Raw genomic sequence first — 19,891 nt, 5'->3', positions numbered from 1 at the left:
GCCGCTCCTGAGCCCGAGGTCCCGCCTGTCCCGGCCCTCAGGCAGCGCCCGCGGCTCCACCGCTTGTCCCAGCGGGGCGGCTCCGCCGGTAGCCCCGGTGTTCCCGCCGCCCCCTCCAGCCCCTGCGGGCCCAGCGGTAGCCCAGCCCCCCCTTACGTTGTCCCTGTGCCCGTCCCTAGCCCAGGGTTTTAAAAATCCTCAGGATATTAACTGTGAATTTACGTTTTGTATTAAGAAGACTAAACATCATGGAAACAGCTGAATTTAGGACAAACAATAGGCCAATAAATACAATACTAGTGCTTTAAAATAATTAAATAACCATTTGTTCTTGCATCTATGTTGCTTCCAAATACTGGCAGAATTCCTTCAAATAAACAAACTGCTAGTTTTTTTGTTTTGTTTTGAATTTTTAAAGATTGCATTTTGGCAGTCATTCGGGCAAATCTGGACATTTGTTCCATTCGTCTGAAGTGAAAAAAAGCGATACATCTATCACATGGCACTTTCTCTCTTAGGAAGCCCAAACTAGGGCCCTCCAGGGAACAAGAAGTTTAATTACAAACTATCACTGTACAACAAGACAGATTATTGGGCAACAGTGCGTTCTGAAAGGTATTTGTCATAATGAGGAATGGGCAGGGTAATTGGTGTTTGCCAACTGACAGGCACTCGGTGATCGATGCATCTGAAGGGCCAACAGAAATTCTCCATCCTTGCTTAGGCTCTGCTGACAAGGCACTTTCAGCACTTCTCTCAGTGTTTGGTATCTCTCATTCCAAGTTCCTGCTACGTCCTGAACAGTTTTGGTGAGTGGTAATTTGTAATAGAGGATGGATGATCAGCAGGTGATTCTTCAGTCAAAAGGACTAGTTTTTCCAATTTATCTGTGGGATTTACTTGAAGTGATATGTCATGTAGTACTCAGATGACCTATTTCTACAAAGAATGAAAATTACTCAGCTGCATTAACTTACATATATGAGTGAAAATACAGTTAGATATTACTTAGCTCATAAATGTATAACTGAATAAAAAGTGTTCTCTGAAGGATACAAGTAATCTTTACTGCCATTTGGCGGTAGACAGAGAGAAGTGACACACCAAGGTTACTCTGCTCATCAGTGGCAGAGATGGGAAATGATCTCACCTGAGCTCCAGGGCAGCATCTTATGCATGAACTGTACTGCTTCTCCTCGTTCATTTGGGAATAAGGTTAGCATCCAAAGATAGAGCAGAAACACATTCTCTGGTCAGGCCTGTAACTCTTTACAGTGCTCCTTGTACATTATTGTGAAGCACTTGACACCAGGCACAATCAAAAAAGGGATACTAGAATACCCTGACCCTTAATTTTATCTAGAGCAAAAAATTGTTACGTAGCAAAGTTCATGTCTTAGGTAGCTAAAGGAGAGCAGCTTCTTCATTTCACAAGATTTAATAGAACAGTCAAAGCACTAGAATGCTACTGAAATTAGGAAATGCTGCAATAAATCACAGAGTTCTACTGCTTGCATTAAAAAAAAAAAAAAGTTAAAGTTTCTGGATTCCCATTTTAAAAATAGACTTCACAGTCATTAAAGAGTACTAGGGGTCTCTGAGAAGAATAAGCACAGGCTTTAATCTATTGTTTTTAATAAAGGAAGTCCTGCCCCATCTGTAGGGTCAGAATCACAAATCATCTATCTTATTATCTGAGAATAAAGACTGAACATTAGTCATATTCTTTTTATAACACAGAGTGACCGATACTTCAAAGCATTGTCATCACTGCTCTCTGGCTGTAAATGAAAACGTCATGGTGCTTCACTCTCATCTTGTATTCATATGCTTGACAGACAAGTTAAATGAGAATTGTCCAAAGCTATGAACCAAACCATGACAAAAGTAGCTCTTAGAGTGGTTTTAAATCACTCAAGCTGACATTCCTCGGCCCCAAATGTCAGACCACACAGTGCTGCGATGCACGCAGCAGGCAGAGCGCACTGTCCTGTTCCTCGGCTCCCAGCTTCAGAAGTGGCTACTCGAGTAAATAGAAACCTCAGAAACGTAGTTATGGAAATAGTGCATGTCAGCAGACTTCAAAGGGCAGAACATATTGATAATTGCAGAAAGAGGCCCAAAAGGGCTTCAATCACTCCCTGTCCCTGCAGGTTTTTTTGTTGTCCTCTTAAAGGAGCAATGACTGGGTGAGGATGAAACTGCCTTCCTGCCCAGCTGACAGAGGCTTTACAGGCATTCTAATGCTTCTGTTTGCACGGCTGCCCTTCCAGCTCTGTGCTGTCTGCAGCCTGAAGGCTTCCCCAGCTCTGAGAGCACAGACCAGCACTGGAAACACGACCAGCGCCAGAGGAGCTCCAGCGGTGACATCTGCTGAGCCCCCGGGCTCGCATCCTGAGCCATCGCAGGTCCGAGGGAAGCACCCGGCTCTGGTGGCTCCTTACCTGCCAGCACTGAAGCAAACGGCTGCTGGGGATCGAACGGCATTTCAACCTGCCAGACTCCAGGTTCTGGGTATCCAAACGGAATACCATTTCCTGAGAATAAACACAAATTCATTATCCTGGTGTGGCTACAGAGAAAAACTCACTTAGACAGCCTGTTCTGCTAATGTACAAAGTAAAGATGTGTTAGATCGTGCAGCTGTCATCGCAGCATTGATGTTTACAGTCTGTGTCTGTTTTACATCTGTATATTTTCATTCAGTGTTTTACTGTATCCTGGTCACTCTATAGGGAAACACAAATCTTAAAAAAATACAATTATTTTCAAAAAAAAGGAGATGCATTGTTCATTTCTACTCCAGTGAAAAGCTGGATTGTACTTAAAAGGCATTGGCTTCTATTTGGGAAAGTGCTGATAGACTGTGTTGCAACAGGAGACCCTGAAGGGATTCTGGCTGACTCAGAAATTTCTCCAGGGACTGCTGAATAATGTTCACAGCAGACACAGTTCAGACTCTTTTAAAATGAAAGAGCATATGCTCTCTCTTATTATTTTTAACAAGGCTAACGATACAACAGATATCAGAATAGATTTTTCCTTGTCGTTTCCAAATACCGTGTGATTAATTCCTGGGCCACAGAACAAGGGCATAGAGGAAGATAAAGAAAATAAATTATTTAAAAATTATTCCCTATGTTTTCAGTGGGTAATCAACAAGTCGATTCCTGTAAGCATCCATTTGAAGCTTTCTTATAGTTCAGAATTGCCAACAAGGGCTCTTTTACTTGCCCCTTTCAGTGGTTTCCTGAAAGCACACTTAAGCTGAAATCCACTGTGAGTCCTGCTGAAGGCAAATTGATAGCTCAGAGGAGTAAAGTGAACTCTCTGCAGGTATAGAGACTTGATCTTCAGAATTGTCCTGCCATTAAGAGAAGGGAGATTGCCTAGAGAATGGCTTTTAACATATTTTCATTCACCATGCTTTCCTATCTACTGTGATACTTAAAATCCCTCTAGTACTCAAAAACCCATTCAATGTGGATTTAATGTCTATTGTAGAGAAAAAACTTTAGAAGCTAGTTTAAAAAAAAAATCAAAACACCTCCATGGTTTAAACGATTAAAAATAGGTGAAGTGATTTTAATTATTTGTTTCCATACCTCTGACTTGCAAGACGCCTGGAGAGTACAAATGACAAGCAAGTATGTCCAAAGATGGCCACATAGGATTAGACTTCACAACACATTAATTCAATTCATCCTTAATGGACATCAGATTATAAATGACCAAACCTTTCTATGTTATTGAGGTGCCTCCTAAACTCTCTAGGCTCAGAAGACAAAAGCCCAGGATATTGAATAATTAAGCTCCTTAAGAGAAAAGAAAAATCAATTCCAATCCGTGAACATAAATTCAATTTCCTCCAGCCGTCCTAGCTCATACAAAGCAGAATTCAACCAGCAAAAAACTCGTTACCTTCCCAAACCTGTGGAATATCCAGCAAACCAAATTCTCAGGCTCCTACAGTGAGCAGAGCAAGGACAGAACTAAACTGATTTTTTTTTTTTTTTTCTTACAATGCTACGCTGGTGTCCAATTGTCCTTAGTTCTAGGATGTGCAACCCTGAGCTGCTCAGGGAACCCTTGCCTTATCACATGCGAAGAGGCTGTCTGCAAGCCCAGCAATACTCAGGGGACCAAGGGAGTTACAGATCAACATCAAGTATTTCAGGCTTCACCCCGACAAACTAATGGACACTACCAAGCATTCACACAGAATTAACCTCCTGCTTTCACTTCGGGCAAAGCTTTCAAAGAAAAGAGCATCCCTTGGAGAGCTGTGGCTAACAGCACCAACCGGGCCAAGCCTCTTCTTCACCAGCCAAGAGAAGTTTTGGCAGCGACTCGAGCAATAACAAGACAAGGACTTTAATCCCCTTTAATTGTGTGATTCTGTTGGGGATTTGTGCTGCTTCAAAAGCAGTGTCTGCTGTGGTTTTGAGTCACCTGATCCACACTGTTTTCCTCTCTGTTTTCACAGCTCTGGCATTGGCCAGGAGAGCACTGTGCAGATCCACGAGCAGCTTTCAAAGGTCAGCAGAGCACTGCCTGGTTTCACAGCCTCCGTGAGGCTATCTCAGGGCCTGGCTCTCCCAAGCATCCCACAGCTTCCTGGAGAGGTTGCTAATTACCAGACATTCATTATCTGTTCTTATAACCCAGAGATTTAAATTGAAAAAAAAAAAAACAAATTAAAAAGGGGAGGGACGGAAGAATGAAAAAATACTAAGAGAATGGATCTGCACTAAAAGTGCTTTGACTTATCCTGTAGGACTCCTGGCTTCAGTTCCTACAAGGAGACATTTTCAACTGCCTGTCAAATTCACATCACTGGGCCTATCCTCAGCACCCTCCAGCCTTGTCACATTTATATGGAGAGGTGGTGGAAGGATGGTGGCTGAAGGGTGTTTGGGGCTCCAAGAAGGAAAGGGAAAATATGCCTGATGCCATTCAAGGCTGATAACTCAGTAGGAGGCTGTAGAAGAGCTCCTCTGTCAGAAGAGGCAGGAGCAGTGCTGAACACTGCCCAACCTACCACTGCAGCTGAGCAAGCAGGAGGAATGTGGGAGAGGCAGGACTGGGAGACAGTGAGGGGATTAGGAAACACGATGCCAGGATTCTTCTTCCATTTCCTTTCTAAGGTAATTGGTCCTGTCTAACTGAGACAGACCCCTTGTCTAGACTGGCTGCCGGACTGAACAGTCAGACCAAATCCATAATTTCATAAGGTCTGGTGAAAACAACCTTCACAAATGAAGTAGTTGAAATGAAGTAGGGCAATGGTAGAGTGAATAAGGAATCTTGCTAATGAGCCAGAGGTAAACCAGAGCCTTACTTACACTCTTGCTGAGAGCTGTTCTGTTCCATTCAGCTGTGTATTTGATCATTCAGCTAAGAAACCAGCATGATACAAGGGATCTAAAATTTCAGTTGCTTCAACCGGAATATCTAAAGTAGCAAAGCAAAGAAGCCAACAAATTATTTCATTGTAAGCCAAATTATACAGGATATACCAGACAATACCAGGAGCATTAATGGTTTATTAGGGAAAGAACACCACCAAGTAGATCTCTCATAGCTTCAGTTTTCTGTTGCATAGGCAGCCCCTCTGGGTTGGTCATCCAACACACAGATTGGGGGGTACATAATTATGGGTCTCAGTCTGGGCAAGCTTAATCACTTTTTTTTCCATGAGGACCTTCCCTCGATTCCATGTGTCAGTGATAGAACAAGGGGGACTGGCTTTTAATGAAATATGGCAGGTTTAGATAAGATAGCAGGAAGAAAATTGTTTCCTTTGAAGGTGGTGAGGCCCCGGCACAGATTGCCCAAAGAAGCTGTGGATGCCCCATCCCTGGAAGTGTTCAAGGCCAGGCTAGATGGGGCTTTGAGTAACCTGGTCTAGTGGAAGGCATCCCTGTCCATGGTAGGGAGGTTGAAACGAGATAATTTTTAAGGGCCCTTTCAACCCAAACCATTCTATAATTCTATTATTCTGTTTCAGGTTATTGCATTTATTAACTTTAAACCTCATTTCCTATATTCCTATAGAATTTCACCAAGCCCTGAAGAAAAGAGAAAGCTATTTCTATAGCAGCATAGGAAGCCTGCACCACAGGCAAGCAGAGGGACAGGTCACACACATCTCAACATTGTCTGAGAACAGTATCAGTGGGATAAATACAGCCAAGGTGTGATACATATAGGAGTTAAAAAGAGACTTGTGTACTAAGTGGCTGCTTGACACAACACTAAAATTCTTCTGTTGTGGGGGTTAGGTCTCAAACATTTACCACTTAGGATAGTGATTTCTTTGTCACCAGTAAATGAAGACCAGTCAGCTGCTAACTTCAGCTCAGGAATATGCCACTAGTGATGGAGGACATCCAAGACCTGCTTGGTGACCAGACTGCAACACACTGCAAAGTCCTGAGATGCTGTCTCTGGACTCAGGCTTAGAGAACCTTTTCAAAGTGTTTATTACTCTCACGCACAAGGCACAGGAAACCCTCTGCGGTATATGTACATTAAAGACAGAACCACAAGTTTCATCTTGAACTCTGAGTGTGTGTGCGCAAGGAAAGTATGTGCAGAAATGACTTACTAGAAAGGAAGACATCTGGGTCAGATGTTCTCTTCACTTAGTTAATCACATGGAAGTGTCATTCTGAAGAACTTTGTGTATTAAGCCTGAGGAAAAGTGCTTTGTTCAAAAGCGATATGCACATAGCAAATGTGAGAACAAGAGTTCCCGTCTGACCCACAGAATCCACCACTTACCCTGTTATTTATGCAAGCTGCTGTCAGGTCATTTTTTACACACTCACATAGTATTTTCCAATCTATGATGAATGCTACACAAGATGAGGGCTATTCCTTGACATGTCAGACTAGTGAGAAAGTTAAATTACCTCTTTGTGAGTTCCAAGCTCAATGTATCCACAGAGAGGGTGAAACGCTCCTGTGCCACAGACATAAACATGGGTCCAGTTGTACGGCTGAAGAACTCGGATAAAATTGGCACACTCTGTCTGTTGGGAAAAGAAAGATAAAGGTTACTTTTCATGTTTATTCTTCTCTTTCACATTATACATAGAATATAAGTTACAGCCATATAAGCTTATATAAGTTACAGCCATAGCATTGGTGTATTTAAACTCAGAACTACTGTAGCAGAAACTGTTTACAAGTAGTTCAAACCTGTTAGGACTATAACTTGACAGTGGCTATCTACCAGGCAGTTCATCAATCAGACTTGCAAACCTAATTCTGCTGTATGCTTACAGCCACGAGAAACTGTCTGCTCACACCACGGTTTGGAGGGAATCTGTTCAGCCAGTGTTGTAGCAAACACCACCCGTCAACAATTGGGCAGAGGTCGCAGAGCCACTGGGTTTGTCTGGCTACCAGTCTTCCTGCCTTTGCTCCCAGCTCAGGGTACTGCACATGCTTTAATACCAAAGATCACATGATTAAAGCGACTGCGGTGGGCTGAAAGGCTTCAACACACTTCCAAGGGCATGCTTTGTCTCTGCACCAACCACATCTTACTGGTGACTTTTATTTGGTCATTTCTGAGTCCAGTGGGACATCCTGGCTCTAGCTGGGCTTGCTCCATGTTGTTGTTGTTGGTAAGTAGCACAGGCATGCTTGCAAGGATGATACATGGGGCTGGGGGAAAAGCCTTGATTTAGCCTTGCCCAGAACGAAATGAACACAAAAACACATAACAGATACTTCAGAGGGAACACACAGGATTTGTTCATATGTCCAAGCCATCACCCTGCATCTAAGTGAGAGTCCGAAACAACTATTTCCCTCTCAGGACCTTCTCCTTTTTCTCTTAGTGTAGAAATAGACCAGCACAAATCTTCCACATGCACCACTATCAGAATATTTCCAATGCTCAGCATTGTTTAGGTTCTGACTGCTGTAAAGGTAAGGGTAGTAACAAGTTAGAATAAAAAGCTAAACTCTTCAGGCAGAGAGCTGAGAGCATTTTGAGCTGGAAGATACCTTGGTAACCGACATGCTGGAGATTTTTTTTGGAGAGAAAAGGAAGAAATTTTATTTTACAGCCAGGAAATGTTTACATTTAGAGTGGGCTCTAGACACATGACGTAATCTGTGCTGCACAAAACATATAAAAGTTGTATTGTGTACACGTATGTACCTTAAATATACTTCCTAAAGAAGATTTGTGGTTTCTGGCAAAAGCCATTGAGTCTGAGATTTTTTTTTAAACCCCAACTGCAGCTGTCTGCAAATTAAGTTGATTTGTACACTGCTCTACTACTGTTTCTTTAATGAATTATAATGAAGTTACATTCAGGATACACCCAAGAAAAAAAGAAGCATTTTAATGTGAGAAAAGAGGATTCCAGGGAAATACTGCCTGGTATACATTTTTGAGGAAACGCCATTCATCTCTCAGCTGCATTTATTACACAAAAGAACAACATATCATGATTGATGCCTGCAAGATTGAATTTTTTCAAGTATTAATATTTAGAAACCAACAGAAATGTAACTTTGTTTTTCAATTAAGAAAAAACACTTAGGACATTAGTTCAGAAGAAGTGTAACAAGAGCTTACTAAAGCATTTTTTGCATTTAATAAAAAATACATAGATATGTATAATCCTCAGCCATAATAAAAAACATACATCATACTTACATGGGCATCTTTCCCAGCTAATTTGCATAATTCTACCTTTTCTTTTGCTGCAGGCCAGTAAATCTGTAATAGAGTTAAAACAAGACAAAGATGATGAAGATTATACACTGTCCTGTGACTGTAGATTATTCCAGGAATAAACAGTTAAAACAGATTTATGCATGTTGAAGGACCTTGCATGTAAATTGAAATGAACATGACTTCAAGTACAAGATCCCATTACAAAAAGTTAAGAGGCTTTAAATCAACCCCCCTGATTCTTGTTTATTTCTTCATTGGCTACATGTACTTTTAAAAAGCATTCAGTTAATCTGGCCGGGGCACCTTGTCACCATTATGTGTTTCTCTCAAAGTTATGATGAGCCAAATCATCTGGAAACTAAACTGATTGCAAAGCCAGGCAAATTACATTTGTAAGAATTTGGTCCAGTGGACTTGGCAGAACTGTTATAAAAAAACCACTTAGCTCTTTCTGCCAATTTTCAAATGAAAATAATTAGGTTCAAAAAACTAAGGACAGCTGAAGGGAAATTTGTAGAACAAAAAGTACATTTGGCAGGAATCAACAGTGCATGGTTTAAAAACATCAACATTAACTGAGTTTACTGAGAAAATGACACAGAAGTTTAGAGAAGAACTGTGGACCTTAGATAATTGCCAGTATATATTGATACTGTTTCTCTTTCTTTTTTAATCTGCCCTGCAGAATTCTACAAAATAGGTTTTGATGTAGATAAATCCAGATGACAACATACTATCAGTTACTGTAATCCAAATTGTGATGGTGAAGAAATGTCAGTGAACAACAGTGCAGGTTCTGCCTCACTGATTTCAATTAAGCAGTCAAAACTGGATATGATTGAGTACATCTGATTCTATTAAATTTAAAATAGAAGCTAAATACAGATTCTTCTCGAATCACTGTGTTAAATATGGATATTTTGTACTTCTAATTTTGACAAGAAAAAGCAATTGTTATTTCTCATGACTAGTAATAAAAACACCACAAATCACACTACTTTTTAAGCAAATATTGATTAGTAAATTGCCTGAAGTCCCAGGCACCAGTCAGCAGGTCATTAGTAGTCACAAATGCTTTATAGTAGTCTCCAGTCATGCTTTACAAAATCTTAAATAGCAAATGTATAGGAATGAAGAATTATTATAATATGCACTAGAAATAAAAACAACATCAAGGAAGGACGCACAACTCAGTGGCATGCAAGAGGAGTTGACTGCTGTCATATTCCCCTTCACCCAGCTGTTGGCACCTTACTGGAAGTGGCTTGACATACCCAGGCTCAGTCCCACACAGGTAAGGAAAGCAAAAAGCAAGTGGCCTCCCTCAAGTACCTTTATCACTTTCCAAAACCTACAGTCACTGTTTCTCTCAATCTGGAAACAGTCTGGATTTTACTTCTTTCTCTTTCCTTCCCAGTGAAAATGGATGTATTGGATTTCTGCAAGGAAATTAATTTCCTCTCAAGTGAACTCCGTTACCTTCCTGATAAAAAAACCTCTTAGCAGAGACAATGTAGTTTAAGTTACTTAAACCTTAACCCTCTGCAACAATATTTACATGGAGTCAGAGATAAGACAGTGTAACAGCATTGCAGCACTGGAGCACAAATTTGCTTTCCCAGAGCATTTTCTCGGAAAGATCTGGTCAAAGCACCCAGGTATGGAAATGCAATCAGCCATCCCAGGGATGTGTGGATGGCACAGAGCACAGTGCCAGGAAGCACAGAGGAAAGTACTGGAAACATCATGAAGGGCTGAAGGTAGGTCCAGTCTGGTCTCCACTGCAACACAGAGAAGTTTAAGAAGAAAAGCTGATGAAAAGCGACCCGTGAAGAAAAGCTGATGAAAAGGAACAGATAGAGGAACGTAAGATCATGGATCTCCAAATACATTTGGCCACGGAGATTTGTCTGAGATCTGATCCTCAGTTTTCTTGTACATAAACTTTATGCCCAAGATCCCTGAATCACTTACAGGAAAGCCTCGAGGTCTTCAAGGGGTTTGGGAGATTTTTGGCCAAAGTTTAGTTATCCAATGAGGTAGACAAGATGTCCCTTTGTAGGCTTTTGAAAATGCCCACCTGTCCTTGCCAACTACACAGAAGAACTGGAGGAGTTAAAAACAGAGACATCTGCTTCAAGGCTTCAGAAGTGTTAATGGACTTGAGTTACCCTCAAATCTTCTACAGATTCGTTCATGGGAATCAGTGTTTGTCCTACAAGGCTGAAATACACACATCCCCCCTTCTATGATAATTGACCACAGACAATTATTATTTAAAAAATCAATTGTTTTACTCTCTAGTTACTCAACAGCCTCAGTATTTAGCATTATATAAGGCCACATTAGACAATGAAAAGTGAAGCTAAGTGATCTAACTTGAAAATCAATTTGCAATTATATATGGGGGAGTAAAAGTGATATTTATTAGCTTACCATATGAGAAATGAGAGATTCCCAGAAACTGTCAGTTCTAAATCGTAATAGATCAAGAAAATTGCATCATTTGATGAGTTGCATCATAAAAATTGCATAAAATAATGAGCTGATGTGCTGAGCAAAAAAGCATGAACTTCATTTTTTATTACAGGACATGCTGTGTAACAGTGCCACAAGCCTGGTTCCCTCAAACACTGGCACAAGCAACATTATACATGTGTACTGACTTTTCTGTAGGGGGTGAAATTAAATTGTACCATTATATTTTATTCCAATGTGTTACTTAGTTTCGCAATATGCCAAAAAAGTAAGACTGGAGGCTCCTGTAGTTTCTTTCAGATTTAAAATCATTTAGCTTGTAAATGGTTTGAAGCTTTGAAGTTCTTTTTTTTTTTTTTTTTCTATTTATATGCTTTATTCACAATGGTAACATCTTATTAACAAATTCTCTTTTATTCCCAAATTTCTCAATAAGTAAAAACCTCAAGGAATGGAAAAAAACCCCCAGATAGCCAGGCCTTATATATTAAAGGTGACAACAACATTGACTTGTAAAGTTACAATAATGTTGTGTTACAATCAGTACAAATTATATATTTAATATACTTTATAGTTGTATGTATCTGAAATGTCTGGAGAAATCTTAGAATAGCTAAGTGGAGTTACTGAATTTAAGGCAAGAATGCAACTAGTTGGAATATGTGAACTGTATACTTAAACAGGATTCTTTTCTTTTCTTAATCTTCGGTTTATTTTCCTTTTAAAATAACCATATCAAAATTCCAAAGGTCAACTACTGTCATGATTTCTAGATTTTCTCTTCTATTGCCCAATTAAAAGAAAAAAAACAACCTCACCATTACTTTTAAATCATTCTTCAAATATTTTCTTAAATTTAGGAATGGGAAAGAAATTAAATTCTCCTAATAAATGGAAGTTAATAAACTCTTTTCTATCAGAGAGAAAGAAGACCTCCCAGGAGTACAAAATTAAGCAGTACATAAGTGTAGGACAGATAAGGTATCACTTTAAAGGGTAGCTGGAAATTGATTTCTGATTAAAACAAAACATTTAAAACCACAGAGGTCTTTTCCAGATCAGGAGCAGTGAATTTCTAAAAGTAACATTTTCCCTTCCTCCAAATATGCATTTTACTATAAGAAAGGAATGAAAAAGGAAGTAATTTTTTTTAATACATTATTTATATATAAATAAATTGGTATGTGAATGCTATATATATATATATATATATATATATATATATATATATATATATGTATGTATGTATGTATATATAAAAATAATATCTGGATCCACCACTAAGAGCCAAATTTCAGCTGCCATCTGTCATGAATTAATAATACTGGTATTTTACTCATTTTCATGTATGCATCTTTCTCTATCAGATTTTGTTCCTAGCCTAACACTTAAGATTATAAATCTTCAGGAGAAGGGGTGCTCAAAGATAAAACAGTGAAATCTGATTACAAAAAAATGTGTGAAAGTACAGCTTTTTCAAGAATCACTTCTAATTAGGCTACTAAATCTAGGATGGTGCAGAACTTTACAAAATGAGTGGAAAATGCTATCTATTGTCACAATACAAAAGAGGAAGATCACAAGCTATCTAAACAATTTAGAAGCCCACTGGGTCTTTTTTCATCTGTTTTTAAGGTTTCAGAACAAGTTTTTAGTTAGGGAAGAAATAATACAAGTTTCCAATGAAAACGGAGTGTGGCAGAGAAGACAACAGAACTTGGTAAACAGCCACTATCCCACTCTAATATTGTACTTTTCTTAAATAACCTAGCTGAATTACATTAAGGTGGTAGAGCTGCTCTTCATCAGGGCTCCATTTAAGTATTCACTACATTGTCACACGGAAACTGATTAGCTCAGCTGCCAAAAACAGGCATTAGTACAAGAAAAAAAAATGGTCTGATAAGTAAAGAACTTGAGGTACAAAGTTACTCGTGCAGTTCCCCAAGAAACAGTGTCAGAGCTCATCCTATTTCATGCACCCTTCAGTAGCTTTGGTAAAAACCCAGAACTCTCCAACAACCCCTGCAGATGACACAAGGTTGGGAAGCATCACTAAAACAAAAGAAGTTAAATTATGCAGGAATAATCAAAGGGCTCTGAAGACCAGAATTATCAACAGCCAGAGGAAATGGGTATAAACTGCTAATAAATAAATATAAATAATAGATTGTAGATTTGAACAAAAATCAAATCTGAAACATCGGCGTAACAAGGATCTGTTCCACAGCAACAACATTCCTAAAGAAGTTGCATGAAGTATCCCAAAGGGCCGCTTACAACAGATGATGATTTGGGACCCTGAGCCAGTGCACGCTGGGACAGATGAAAACAACTTGTTCCAAAGCTGCTGCTGGGGATCTGACATGTTTATCTATTTGGCCCACATGGGGCTGTGTCTTCTAGCACCGACAGCTCCTGCAGGTTGGCAGCTTTTCAAAAGCTTGTCAGGCCTTGACAGCATTCCTATTCCTGCGGAGCTGGGCGGGTCGCGCTGCAGATCACACCGTGATGATCGCGCTGACGTGTAACCCCGCGGGCACTGTTAGCACAGCCACAGAAAGGGGCACCATTGCTTTGCAGCTATTTACCCACTGTTTACCCAGCTGACAACATTTTGTATTTCGTATTTATTTAGCGCAAGGAGTAAAATAGAAAAGGCTTTTGCAAACTCACAAGAAACTTCGATGTACTGACGTCATGTTTCCAGCAGGATCCCAGAGGTTGGTGCTCCTATAGAATTTCTTTGCCAGCTTTCCAGCCTCTCATGCTATTAAACATCTCTCCGTTTTACACTGCACTTCTGGTGGTAATGGCACAGAGGCCTTCAGTAGAACTACTTTCCTTTGCTGACCATCTTTATTTTACTCACAGGAAGAAATCACAATTTTTCCAGTTTGCAAATAGCTTGCAGAATTTGTCAGGGACACTTCATAATGCCATTCCTGCAACAGGAGCTAATGGCTTCTGTACAGGAAAACTTCAGAGAAAATACATCCCTGTTACAGAAAGAAGATTATCCATTGCTATATTTTATATATTTATTGACTATAATCACTTTCGCTTTCTGCATTCATCTGTCATTCTGGAGGACTTGCTCATTACACTGTGGTACTTGCTGTTGTTTTATAATGAGGTTTACAAGCACTGGAAACCAGACAGATTTTTTTTCAAGCTGCCAGCTAAGGAAATTTTCAACCTATTACACAATACATTTCATAAAAACTACAATGATTTAAGAAATTCTGACTCCAGCAGAACTACTGATTTATTTCATCAGGAAAAATACACCAGGAAATAAAGCTATAACTTAATATATGGAAGTCAAATTAACTAATTTAGGTAAATTAATAGGTTTTAAAAAGGAAGTTATTAAATTATATATATGTATACATTAGAGAAGGGAGCAGGATACAATGCTTTGGATCCTTCTTTGCCAGAAATGTCTTAATAGAGAGCATTAGACTCTAAAATATAATCTTGCCAAGTAATTATATCTACACATGAGAATAAATTGTTGGGGATCCTGACTTAGCTTTTGGAGGTATCAGTAGCTCCTAACAAAACAAATATCTGAAATTGAGAGCTTTATCAAAGTAAGAAGTTCATGTTCAGCTTTGTTTTAAAGAACGGAAACCCCAAACTATGCACAATCTTGCACTGCAGTCTCAAAGCTGTTATGCCTCTCTCGCCCCATCAGCGTGCTTTTAACACTCCTTCCACAAAGTCCACAAATGAACACATCATTTATCGGCAGAAACTTAATATTCTAATCAATTTCTACTCGTTTTAGTAGCTGTATGTAAGCAGATCATTTTTTCCAGATGACTCGTACTCCAGAGGAGTACAAAGGACACACTTCAGACCCTTGTAGTCCCAACATGTGTGGTTTCCCCACACTGGGAAGGCCTGGAAGTGAGCCGCCTGGCCCAGTGCCAACCCAGACCACGCTCAGTCTAAACACAGCACCGGCAAGTGCTACTTTCTGACACTTCACTGCTACTGTAGAGTATCCTTTAGCTTCCTCCTCAGGGGCTGAGATTTTATACACAGCTCCTCACGCAACTTCCTTCATCTCATCCCTTCCCTCCACTGCAAGATTCAACCAGCCAAGCACAGTGGAATTAAAGAGAAACACTCATGTGACATTGCCTTGTGTTACCTGGGCATTTAAGCAAGAAGATACATTTATAAAGTTGTTGAATGCCCATGGAGACCTGGGAAATCAGCACACCAGGACGTTCTGCAAGGCTTCTCAGTCAGTTCTACCCATTTAAATATATTTTGCCTCAGTGCTTTTTTGTGAAAAGTTAAATATTATCTGAATAGTTAAACTATTATTTTACTACTAAAAGAAGTATTTGAACCTGCACACATATTTAGTCCAGATACGCAAGTGGTTAGGAATTTTATTCCCTCCTTTCTGGTTACCACAGATACGTAAGCATGCATTCTCTATTCATCTTAGGAAATCCAAATTTTCTTTCCAATACAAAGTGAGTCTTTTCTCTACCACATCTATACCAAATGGCACTGTCTGACTGCACATTAGTGCTCCTGGCTCCATCTGTGTTCTGCTCTTCTTGGAAAGCACAAGGTCCGTAATGAACAGCGCTGGTTTGGCCAAAGGGAAAATGTCACCAGCTTGGACTGAGGGGTGGCTCACACAGAGTGCTGCCACCTCCAGAAAGGTCTGGGCTCAGAAAGCCCCACTGAACATAATGGGAGGTGACAGCACTCAGCATCTCTCAGGAGGCAAGCAGAAGCCCACAGAAACAGAAGTCTGCTTTTCACACAAACAAAATCTGTCTTCTACAGAAAACCTACACCAAAAATCAATTTGTGGTCTGAAAATTTGCAGTTGTGAGTAGTGCTGTTATTAATGCAATATCCTGGGAGGGGTAGTGGATTTTGAATCAATTACTGAGATGACAGAAGCAAGGTAAGTGCTTGATAAAGCATGCCAGGAAGAAATTTCCTGAAATACCCAGAATCTGAGTTTTACAGAAACTGCCATGTGCAGCATTGCTGAAGTCCAGATAAGGAACAAGATATTCAGACTGGTACTGTATCTCTTCTATACAATGACAGCAAGCGTTGCTCTCAAACGTGAGGGCAAAATAGTCTCTTCTTCCACCTGTTCAGCTCCTGCCTGCAATCACATTAATTCAGGGTCAGTTACCTCTTCAGAGCTGGCAGCAGTACGTAGTAATTTAAAACCACCCTCTGGTGCCTAAAGAAAATACCAAACACAGCTGAGAATTCAGATTTTCTTCCTATCTGGGACAAGCAGGAAACCAGCTTTCATGTGTTCCTGTTGCAAGCATCTGGTTTCCACTCATAGCAGTCAACTGTGCTTACAAAAGCTCCAGTTCACCATGTCTGCTAGAAATATCGAAGGCTAAATTGTCATCTTATTATCTCAAGTTAACACACTGTCACCGGGCACAGGCAAGGGACTACAGGAGATCCCAGTGGAAGCTTTTCCTAAAACTAGTCATTCTAGATATTAACCAAAATGTTAAAATTGCCACTTATATTTTACTATGATTTAAACCATCCAAATTGCCTCTGCTCTGTTCAGTATTAGAGTAAAGTAATCCCAGGGATGCCAGGAAGCAATGAAAGAGCTGTCTTCAGTTATTTCCTTCCAAATGCTTTGAAATGAGGAGGGTAACCATGACCAGAGGAATTGAGAAGTGAACACTCTGAGCTGCATTTTTCCTGTCTGCTGATATTTTGATGCTATTTTCATGCACTGCAGGGCTCTTCCACACAGCTGATCTCTTGCAGGTCATCAGTCACAAAGGACATCAATCAGCACAAGAAACTCAATTGATTAAAGATAATCTGTATAACTACGGCAGGTGAGATGATCAAATCTTGGTAAATTTCATTGCACAACGAATCTGCAGTTACCCAGAGAAGAAAGAAAGAAAGAAAAACACAAAACCAACCAAACAAAAAGAATTTAACAAAATTTAACTTAGGAGATAAACTCCGTGGAAAAGGCACTGACCTTTTTTACATTTTTGTTTACATCAACCAAGTTGAGCAGGAAGATGTGGTCCTTTGCCCCGACTAGTAGCCGGCCCCTCTCCTCATCCGGCAGCAAGGTTCGAAAATCAAGCCCCTCTGTTGAGCCCAGGAATGGGATGCAGCTGTTTGAAAGCAGCAAGTCTGTGGGAAAACGAAGAAAATCTTTATAATCAAAATGTTTATATATGACTCATCAGTGTCTTTTATAAATACATGCAACCAGCATGGAGTGTACCAGGGAAATGAGTGCAGTCTTGGAGCATGTCTTTCCAGAGTTATAATACAATTCCTGTTAACTTCGGGTTCTCTGGGGTTTTTCTTACTTCCAAATTGGGCAATATTTACTTGCACAAAATATTTTTCTACATAAAATTTTCTTAACAAATTATCTGTAAGGCATAAAGGAATGAGAAATTCAACAGAAATTAGAAACCAAGAAAGACATATCTTTGCAAGATGTGTGCTATATCTTTCCTTCATCCCAAGAAAACGAATTCTGTTTATATCACCATACTCATGGATACACATGATCAAGGATCAATACCTCACCGTATTTGGTGCTCCAGATATAAAGCAGCGAAGAAGGTCAATGCCAGCCAAGAATAATTAGGAGCAGGAAACAGTGGGTAGGAACATTTGAAGATCATCCAGTTCAACTCCCTCACTATGAGGAGGAACATCTTTCACTGGACCAGCTCGCTCAAAGTCCCACCTAACACAGCCTTGAACGCTTCCAGGGATGGGGCATCTGCAACTTCTCCGGGCAACCTGTACCAGTTTCTCACCATTCTCATCATAAAAAATGTCTTTCTTCTATCCAGTTTCTATCCACTCTCTTTTAGTTCAAAACTATTGCCCCTTGTCCTGTCCCTAAAGGCTTTGGTTAAAAAGTCCTTTTTTCCTTTTTTACATCTTTTTCACAAGCTCCTTTTATATATTGAAAAGTTGCAATAAGGTCTCCTCAGAGCTTTCTTTTCTCCAGGCTGAACAACCCCAAACCTCTCAGCCTGTCTTCATACGGAAGGTGTTACAGCCCTCTGATCATTTTCAGGGCTCTTCCTTCCAAGGTCCATGTCTTTCTTGAACTGGGTGCCCCAGAACTGCATGTAGGACTGTAGGTAATTAAGAAAAAAAAAAAAAAGCTCTATGAAACTAATGAAAGAACCTATACTGTTGCAAAAAAGCTAAAAAAGCTGTAAAATAAAAATTCTGTAGCATTTTGCCTAATGAATACTCTGTGGACGTAATTCTGGACGAGGACACAAACAACATATAGAAAAGAGCACAAGAATATTTAAGTCTTGTTGGGTAGTCATTACTTTGGGGAAAAGAAAATAAACATGTGAATCAGTTCTTCCACAAGCCAACTCTCCAAGCTAAACTATTTGGAAATCTTCAGACAGAAAGGCAAATCCTGTATTTAATGGGAAGATAAAATTAAGGGTATTTCCACCTTCCTGGCACTGGATGGACAATGTAGCATTCCTGCTAGAAAACCCAGACTTACCGCACAAGTTATTGGCATATCCTGATCATGATGAAAATTCGGGCCAGTGTTTTGGAGAAAAAAGTCCTGAATTAAATAAAGGGAAAAAAACCCCACCCAAACATTTTTCTCCAAGGTCTTACACAAACCAAGTGACAGGCAAGAAAAGATTAAGTTCTAGTCCTGGCTAATGAACAGAACCATGGGAGAAAAATATTTTATCATTATTAATCTGACTACCTGGTATATAATTATGACAATTATTTTTTGGCTCAGTCACTTCTACTTAAGTTTGTGTACTTTTGTCTGGCTCAGTGCAGGATGTTGTTATGGTACAATCTGAAAACAAATTGTCATGCATTGCAGCTCCTATTCCCCTAGGTGAGATTTATTTGGCAGTACTTTGGGAAAAAATCTTGCTTCACACTGAAAAATTTTATCTGATGCTGAGCATTACATTACTATACACCAGCACTGTCCTTTCCCACGTACCTTTCGTGAAGGCAAAGATGTCAGGATTTGTTTTCTAAACCAGTAACACTTTAAAAGATGTTTATTAATTGCCAGCAAGACCACTTTGGAAGCAGCTTATGGTTAACATGGTACTATAAAAACCTCAGTCCTCACCTGCAGAACACAAGTAACTAGCATACAGAATATGAGGAAAAATTCCTTCTCATCTGCAGTCACAGGAATTTGATCTAAGGATAAATTACATGCTTGTGCAAATGCTCTAAAGCACTTTCAGCACTTAAAGCCATGCAAAGCATGGGCCTCTGCAAGAGTGTCAATTGCAAAAATATGTGGATTTGATTCTTCTCCACATACATGAAGGACGATGACTGAGACTGCTGTCTACTTCCAGTTTCCTTATTTGAAAGGAATGATCTCTGAAGAGACCATCCCAAATGGACATTTGTCATCTGTTGTTTAACAGTTCTAGAATTTCTCAGTAAAAAAAAACCCACCTAGAACAGCTACAACAGTGAGGGAAAATGCTGCCTCATGACTGAAATGCCCAAGTGGGAATGAACCCTGCCTGATGCCTTGTACAATCATTTATTTCACTGCATCGTAAGGAAAACATCTGTAGAATATTCCAGATTGAAATGACAACACTGCACACTCCTTTCTTACTGGTGCAAATGACAACACAAGCTGCAAAGTGGTGAAGAATCACGTTT

General features: G+C 39.8%; 1 long non-coding RNA gene across 3 annotated transcripts; it reads right to left on the bottom strand.

Moving 5' to 3' along the window:
• Nucleotides 1–206: 206 nt before the first annotated feature.
• LOC138110997 (uncharacterized) lies at nucleotides 207–18,065 on the bottom strand. 3 transcript variants are annotated; one of them, XR_011151209.1, is made up of 6 exons: nucleotides 17,771–18,065; nucleotides 17,202–17,362; nucleotides 8,684–8,746; nucleotides 6,918–7,037; nucleotides 5,346–5,454; nucleotides 207–2,537 (listed from the first exon to the last, which is right to left on the bottom strand). It is a non-coding gene; the product is annotated as an uncharacterized lncRNA (long non-coding RNA). The 3 variants fall into 3 exon arrangements; XR_011151211.1 differs by lacking the exons at nucleotides 17,202–17,362; nucleotides 17,771–18,065 and adding an exon at nucleotides 15,345–15,970; XR_011151210.1 differs by lacking the exons at nucleotides 17,202–17,362; nucleotides 17,771–18,065 and adding an exon at nucleotides 13,859–14,180.
• Between the last annotated feature and the right edge of the window lie 1,826 nt (nucleotides 18,066–19,891).

Source organism: Aphelocoma coerulescens, chromosome 5 (genome assembly GCF_041296385.1).
Source record: "Aphelocoma coerulescens isolate FSJ_1873_10779 chromosome 5, UR_Acoe_1.0, whole genome shotgun sequence".
NCBI classification, from domain to species: domain Eukaryota; kingdom Metazoa; phylum Chordata; class Aves; order Passeriformes; family Corvidae; genus Aphelocoma; species Aphelocoma coerulescens.
Note: the sequence above shows the minus strand (reverse complement) of the source record. Positions and strands in the feature narration are given on the sequence as shown.